This window comes from Aethalodelphis obliquidens, unplaced genomic scaffold (genome assembly GCF_003676395.1).
Source record: "Aethalodelphis obliquidens isolate GAN/ISIS:26980383/991018 unplaced genomic scaffold, ASM367639v1 scaffold40, whole genome shotgun sequence".
Lineage (NCBI taxonomy): Eukaryota > Metazoa > Chordata > Mammalia > Artiodactyla > Delphinidae > Aethalodelphis > Aethalodelphis obliquidens.
In genome coordinates, this window is record NW_020837984.1 from 14635875 (window position 1) to 14644383 (window position 8509).

Here is an 8509-nt window from a genome sequence, read left to right on the forward strand (position 1 = left end):
AGGGAAAGAGAACAGCCAGTGCAACGAGGCAGGTGATGGGGAAGGGAGAGCTCCTGGGACTGGGACGTGGCTGGGAGCCCGTGGTGTGTGATGGGCGGTGTGGAGACACCACACAGGGAAGGACCTCCTGTGTTGCACAAGTTACTGAGAGGAGAAAAGTCACCTGATTTCGGAGATTCGTTTTTTTACATATTAACCCCTTGGTTAATTCACATTTAGTCATTCATTTGACAAACAGGGATTGAGTGCCTAGTCTCTCTATCTTAGCGCTGAAGACAAACCAATGAACAAAACACACAAAACCCTGCCCTCTAGTGCAACCGACTGGCGTTCAAGTCCTCGGCCAGGCAAATTTTCTGAGCCAAGAACATCATCCTGAAGCACGTTCCCTCAGCCAAGCGCTCGTTCCGAGTTAAGGGGAAGGAAAGAGGTGTCTTTCTCTTTCTTGACCGGTGACTTCTTATCGTAAATACCACCAAAAATTTTTGAAGGGTTTTTATGATGCCCTAGACGTAAACTGTGATGGCCTGGGGGTCTTATGAAAAAAAGGATCCTTCTGGTATTTCTGCTTGGGGAAAGTAGCCTAGCTCTTCTGCTTTCTCCAAAAAGGAGGGACACATCTGGACCCTCCTAGGACATGTGATTGTAGAACCCATCTCTGTGGTCAGGCTCCAATTTGAACCCACCAAAGACTACATTGCCAGCAACGTGGAAGAAAGCCACGTTCTGCCCCAGCCTCAGGATCCCCATTTACTGTGGCCGAGGAGAGGAGACTCTGAACCACAGGTAACTACGAAGACAGCGCTCACATAAAGACAGCCTCCCCTACAAGATGACAAATCTTATTTCCAAGGTTTCCTGACTTTGTTGGTTCACGGTAGCCTGATGCAAAGTGCCCTTTGTAATGCTGTTTGGACCCATGTCTTAATCACGGTCAACTCACTCTGCTCCGTGCCCTGGGGAACTCTCACGGCTCTGGGGTTGAGGCCCTCGTCGTGCCCATGTCACAGGGGAGGAAGCAGAGAGAGAGCTGAGGCATCTTGCCTCAAGTCCACGGAGCTGGTGAGCTCTGACTCCAGAGCCCAACACTCCCTTGCCTCCATTTTTGCAAATTGCAACTGTGTCCGATTCTAATCTATTTTCCACGCAGAGCACCTTTTTTTTTTTAAGGCTTCAAATGCAGCTACCTATTTTCCACGGAGGGGTCCTCGGTTCCTGTTAGTGGGGCAGAAACGCGGAAGGCACAAGACAATTGTGCACTGTCTTTGCTAAGTCATTTCCCTCCCCCCTCCCACCCACCGCCGGATGCCCACTCCCCTCTGAGTCTGCCCTGACCCAGCCATTCCTGACCCTGACGCACCCCTGTGGCAGCAACCCAGGCTGCTCCTGGGGGAGCACGACCTGTAGAGGAGTTGAAGGCGATCTTCCACTACCACGTTTTTTGGGCTGAAGACCCCGTGACATCACTCTATTGATTCAACAAGTATTTATTAAATACAGCTCCTACTTAGCCTCCAAGTCCCTGTCATCGAGTGCCCCTTTGTCCACCGCTGAGGTGTCACTGTGACCTAGACAAGGAGGGACACACCGAGGCTCCCTGCCCAGAGACTCTGGAATAGCAGCCCCTGTTCCCATTGCCCACTAGGTCTTCCTTCCCATCAGTTTGGGACACTCAGCTTCCAGGGGTCAAGGGCCCCATGGGAAGCAGGGCTTGGCACTGGCCGGGTGTCAAATCAGCTCTGCTCCCCCTCTGTCCCATGTGGGACTCCTGGGGCATCCATGTGGAACGCAGATAAGGTGGATGGGGCTGCTGATTAGGAGTGAATAGGTTGCCCAGAGGCAAAGGAAGCTGCAGGTTGGGAGAGAGAGGGGGAGCCCCTTTCAGGCAGCCAAGCTCCGCCTAGCTGGAGCTTCTGGGAGCCTCCCTCCTTGTGAGTGAAGGCAGTGTCTCTGGTGAAGACAGGCTCTGGATTTAGTGGGCAGCTGAGGCAAGAGCCAGCACAGGAGCAAAGGGTATGGCCCCAGAGTCACGACAGAGCTGGCAGCCGAGGGTCTCGGGGGCTGGAGAGGTTCACTGAGGCTCTGGGGGAGGAGGGGGCGCCTTTTATAGGATGCCCTTGGCCTCACCCGGGGGCAGAGATGAACGAGGACAGTCAAGGTAGGGAGCTCTGTGTCGGGGATCTGTCTACCTTCAGGGAAACCGTGACCCGGGAGAGAAGACACCTGGAGGGCCAAGGGGACAGAGAAAAGCGAGAAACACACCGGCCCAGCCAACCCTGTTGGCCACCCAGATGCCAGGCTGGGGTCACACCTGGAAGCAGTCCCCAGCCCTGCACAGGGACCAGTGGGATAAGAGACCCAACATCCATCTGCTGGAAAGTTCATTTAGTTACAGGCAGAGCATCTGACCGACTCCTGCCCGGCCTTGCTGATATTCACATCGCACGGAAGGTAGGAGATGATGTTTTCATGAAGCGCTGGAGCTAATTCTGATCAACAAAGACGAGTGGGCTGGCCAAGTGGAGGAAGGAGAGATCCTTAGGGGGAGCACTGTGTCCCTAGGGTGAAGGTCAAGCACACACACTCTGGTGGGATGGATCCGCAGGCCAAAGCCAACTCCAGCCTTTCCTCTCTGGGTGACCTGGGGCAAGTGTCGTGGGCTGTATTTACTTCCTGGGTCTCTTTGGGAGAATTAAAGGAGATGAAGTATGGAAAGCCCAGTGCCTGAGGGTCAGGAAGCATTTAATGCCTATGAGCAATTATGGTTATTTCACTAGCAAGGAGAGAAGCTGGAGGAGTGCTGGGAACGTAACTTAGATTTTTAGGAAACAAAATTCTGACTTCATGAAGAAATCAGCCTGGAAGGGAAAATTACATGAGAGGGTAGGGAAGTGTTCAAGTCTGTCATTCTGACTGTGCTATTTAGACAACACATTGTGGGCAGGAAGTGGTTAAACTGAAAGGAGGAGCAGAGAAAGGATGACTCAGGGACTGAAGGTGACAGGGTGGAGGAGGGGCCGTTTTCCAGGTGGTCCCTCGCCTTGCTGCTACTCAGAAGGGCAAAGCTAGCCCTAAGCCCCTCAGCCCTGCAGGGTAGCTCTCAAAGAGAAAGCAGGCAGTGCAGGGGTGGCGCTGAGAGAGGGCCTTGCTAAAATGCCTGCATCTTCAAGGAACTCATCAAAAGAGTACAGGATGGGCTTCCCTGGTGGCGCAGTGGTTGAGAGTCCTCCTGCCGACGCAGGGGTCACGGGTTCGTGCCCCGGTCCAGGAGGATCCCACATGCCGCGGAGCGCCTGGGCCCGTGAGCCATGGCTGCTGAGCCTGCGCATCCGGAGCCTGTGCTCTGCAACAGGAGAGGCCGCAACAGTGAGAGGCCCGTGTACCGCAAAAAAAAAAAAGAGCACTGCCTGTGTATAATGAAAAACGTTCCAGTCTTTTCTTTTGCAAGCAGGGAGAAGTGAGGTTGACTAAGCAAGGGTGAGGTTATGAGGGTCAAGAGTGAGGAGAGGGAAGGTGAGTGTGTTTTCCTCTAAGTAGCGGAAATAAACTTGCCAAAGTATAGAAGGGAGCTGCCTCAGGGCAGAAGGTAACCCGCACCTTGTCTAGAGGAACTGGGGCTCCTCTGGGGGTTTCCACAGAGGCAGCGGCAGAGTCGACGTGGGTCTGAGTCACCTGTCAGAAGCAGAAGGAACACCGCCCTTTCTTCCCAACTCAAGAAAGTTCCTTGGATTGAAAGTAAATGAGAATAACGTTCTTACAGGACTAGCGTGGAATCTGCTCTAGTGCATATTTTTAAAAAGTAAATCACCTGCAAATTTCAGTATTTTATTAACAAATCACTCGTGGCCACGCCAAGGTTAAATGAGTGGACATGGGTCGACCAGCAAGACAGCAACAGGCGGTGTGAATGGAACACTGTCCTCAGCCCTGACCCATTCACCAGGACCCCGGGAACTTGGAGTCAGGTGTGGCTGGCATGTTCTCCACATCTGGGATGACACCAAGACCACCTGACAGAATCAGGATCCAAATGTTCTTGACAGGCTGAAGTGAGGGGCATCTTGGACAGACGCATTTTAAGAGAGAGGACAGACTCCAGTACTCGGCCATGAATGCACCTGTCACAGAGGGGCTGTCGGCAGGCAGGTTCGACGCCAAGTCTCCAGAGTGAAGGGGCCACCACAGAGCAAAGGCCCTAGGTTATATGAAGAGGCCCGTAGGGCAAAGCAGAGCAAGGAGGGGCCCCGGGATGGGGGCTCAGGGCCCCAGACTGCACTGGGCCCAGCAAAGCTTCCTCCCTGGCTCTGCTGCCCTCACCCCACCCCAGGCTCTCCCCAAACCCCCATCCATGACCCCTTTAAAACAGACATCAGGTCTCAGCATTCCTCGCTGGCCCAAACCCTCCTGTGGATCTCCACCAAGCTCAGCAGCGCGTCTATGTCTCGTCAGTGGTGGGTCCCCACCTGATCTGGCCCTGGCCACCCTGCCCGAGCTCAGGTCCTAGCACCCTCCCCCTCACTCACTCTGCTCCGCCCGCCCTGGCCTGTGGGCTGGGCCTCTGCACTCGCTACTCCTGGCTGGAATGCCAACCCGGCCACCTCCCTTCACTCAGGTCTCTGCGCAAACCTCACCTTATCCACGAGGCCTCCCTGACCCCCTCAGCCTAAAATTGCACATCCCCCATCACTTCAATCCACTATCCCCCTCACCCTGCTTCATTTCTCTTCATCACCACAGGACAAATCATCTTTTTGTCCGTTTGGTATTCAAATGCATCTGTGTCAGAGCAGAGGCTGAACTCTCCACTGCAGCTCTACCCCAGCACCGAGGCCAGTGTCTGGCACGCAGTGGGCGTTCAGTGACCCACATTTATGGTTGGATGGATAGAAGCACGGATGGATGGACGGATGGGTGAGTGAGTCAATGAATAAGAGACAAACTTCTGGCTCAGAGCTGAGGCAGACCATGGTCTCCAGTGTCATGTGCCCCAAGGACAGATGGTGGGACACAGGGAGTGAGGTTTCTACTACACAGGAAGGGCTTCATCACCATCAGAGTTGCATGAAGGCAGCATAATGAGGGTCCTGGAAAATGCCTGAGCTTTAGAATAATCCAGATGACTTGGTCAAAAACAAAAGAAATCCGAAAGAAAACAATTTGGTTGAGAACAAAATGAGAGGAAAACAATTCAGCCCGAAGGACAATTTGGTCTAAAAAAATATACTCCACCTTACGTTTCAAACATTGGAATTTTGAGGTAGCACGCAAGTGGAGTGCATTCTTTTGTGCCTTTTCAAGTATTTTGCTTAAATTTCAGAAGAGTTTTACTCTCTGCTTTAAATTTCTAGTTAATATTTTAGCTATTTCTTTTCATTCTGTTCATTTAAAAAATTTTGTTGTGCAGCCTCGGGCAGCCGGCCCGGAACCACCTGGTGAGATCTCTTCTCTCTAGGAATGGTGGAGCTGGAGAGAGGCTCCTTTAACCCTCCTGCAGGATGAACCCCCCGCCAGAAGACATGGAGAACGCTCTCATGGGGAGTCGGAGCTCGCACGCTTCCCTGCGTGACGTCCATTCCATCAACCCCACGCAACTCATGGCCAGGATTGAGTCCTATGAAGGAAGGGAAAAGAAAGGCATATCTGACGTCAGGAGGACTTTCTGTTTGTTTGTCCCCTTTGACCTCTTATTTGTAACGTTACTGTGGATAATAGACTTAAATGTGAATGGAGGTATTGAGAACACGTTAGAGAAAGAGGTGGTGCAGTATGACTACTTCTTTTCTTACTTTGATATATTTCTTTTGGCAGTTTTTCAATTTAAAGTGTTAATACTTGCATATGCCGCGTGCAGACTGCACCATTGGTGGGCCATAACGTTGATGACAGCAGTGACCAGTGCCCTTTCACTAGCAAAAGCAAAAGCGATCCTCTCAAAGCTTTTCTGTCAAGGGGCTTTCGGCTACGTGCTGCCCATCATTTCCTTCATCTTTGCCTGGACCGAGACGTGGTTCCTGGATTTCAAGGTGTTACCTCAAGAGGCAGAAGAAAACACTCCTGATAGCTCAGGATGCCTCGGAGAGGGCGGCACTGATACCTGGTGGTCTTTCTGATGGTCAGTTTTATTCTCCTCCTGGATCCGAAGCAGGATCTGAAAATGAAACTGAAGAAAAGCAGGACAGTGGAAAACCACTTTTAGAACTATGAGTAAGACTTTGGTTAAATGTGAAAAACCTTCACTGAAAGTCACCAGAGGGAAAAAAGGACTGGAACTGGGGGTCTCCCTATTGAAGGCTGAAATGGTGACATCCACTGCTGACATTACTGATCGGCTAATAAAAAATTTATTGACTGTAATACCTCACAGACATGGTACCATCTCCGCATACATTTAGTCACCTGCCTGTGGCTGGTAAGATAATGTCATGATCCATCCTGTATTCAGTGAGACTGAGTCTGATCTGTCATTGAGTAGTTGCAGAAAGTCTTGTGCTGTGTTCCTGATCAAAGGACTTCTTAATATATTGGAATAACACTTTTTTAGTATGCAAAATATCTTTTTATTTTGACTTGCAGAATGGAATTTTTTTGTTCCATGTCTCGGATTTCTTTTGTCTTTCTTTTTTAACTCCCTACATTTCCCTTGTGTTTTTTTAACTCACGCACATGCACTATTTGTACAATTTTAAAAGGTAATAAAATCCAACATATCAAAATGGAAAAATAATTTATTGTGAAATGTCACTCATACAGATAAAAGTACATAAAACATAAATGTGCTGCATAGTAAATTATTATAAACACCACCCAGGCAAGAACCAGGACGCTGCCAGCCCCCAGGCGCCCCTAAATGCCCTTCCTGACACAGAACTCTCATAACCCAAAGGGACAGGACAACCCTGCTTCTGCCCTAATCACATGTCTCCTGAGGAGACATCTGTACCCACTGTAGTTTAGTTTTACCTGTTGGTTTTAGAACATTTTATAAATGGAATCACAGCGTACATGTCTGTGTCTGGCTTCTTTCACTCAACAGTATGGCTGCGAGGCTTGTGTGTCGTGTGGTTGCAGTATGTTCCTTCTCATTACTCTATTGTGCAGTTTGTAACAGCAAAATGTTGGAAATAATCTGAATCTGCAAAAATAGGGAATTGGCCACATAAAGTATGGGAATTTACAAAACAGAAATTACCGCATAATTCTATTTTTGCTGAAAAGGAAAAACGAGGATTTCCTTTTTGAAAAGGAAAAGAGAGTGAAAGAGAAAGAATGAAGGAAAATACATCCATATGAATGTCTATAGAGAAAGATCTAGAAAAATATGCCACATTTGACCTAGGGAGGGTGAGTGGGTGCAAGGTTCTTCATGATGTTTCTTTATATTTTTTTGGATTGACCTAATTTTCTGGTTTTCCTATAATGAGCACTACTGCTTTTGTAAAAGAAAGAAGAAGAAAACACTAAAAGGAATTTAAACAATGAAAAAATCATCAAGCAATAAGAAGCAACAATAAAAAAATGGTCGTGGAACTTTGGTAAGGTTTTTAGGGGTTTTTTTCCCCTCCTAATTTATTTTCAGCCAATATTTCTCCTCTACTTGTTTGATGATTTTTGTGAATTTTTTTTCATAAAAAAATGTGATAAAAACAATGAATGTTTCCAACCACAGTTAACATGTTCATGAGTTTTGCAAATACACTTATTCAGTTAACCTCTTTGTTGGTCATTTCAGCTGTTCAAATTCATTTTCACCCACTATGTCTTGCCTTGCTCTATTTATAATAAATGCAAACAACCTAAATTCATTTTAGCCAAATCTTTGTTTGTCCAAACCGCTCCGGTGGACTGAATTGAACATTCTAAAGTCAGGCAGGCTTCAACCTGCCTGACTTACCATTACAGCAATGCTGTAATCACTTACCATTCAATCACTTACCATTACAGCAACGCTGGGCAGACTAACTTTTCCCAATTTCAACTTCCCCATCGGTTAAATGGGGATAAAACCTGCACTGCAGGGGTTTCCTGAAATTTAGAAAGAAGTGGCCACATCAGTACCTATGAGTCACATCAGGCGCACTCTCTCAGTCTCAGCACTGCTGACATCTGGGGCTGAGGAATTCTGTGTTGGGAGTGGGGTGGGGGGTGTCATGTGCACTGCAGGACGCTTTACAGCATCCCTGGAGGTTGCCATTAGCAACCTCCCCACCCGCCCCCAACACCCCCCAAAGCAGTAACAGCCAAACAGGTCTTCAGACATTGCCAAATGTGCCCTGGGGGCAAAACTGCCTCCAGCTGAGAGCTGCTGCCTTAGACTTGTCCCTCTCTCACACCCCATAACTGAGGTTCCCAAGTCCTGTTGGTTCCTCCTCCTTGTTTCCTTGGGAATCGGCCCCCTTCCCTACTGAGCCTGCGTAGCCTCGTCAGCCAGCACCCGAGCAGCACAAAATCCCCACCAGACGACCTCCCTTGACCCTGTCGTATTCCCTGAGCCCTATCTGTGGGCTGTGGA

The 8509-nt window shown here is 49.1% G+C and overlaps 1 pseudogene; it reads left to right on the forward strand.

Annotated features, from left to right (window-relative positions):
* The first annotated feature begins 5312 nt into the window (after positions 1-5312).
* LOC113633502 (STARD3 N-terminal-like protein pseudogene) lies at positions 5313-6881 on the forward strand (annotated as a pseudogene).
* Positions 6882-8509: the final 1628 nt, after the last annotated feature.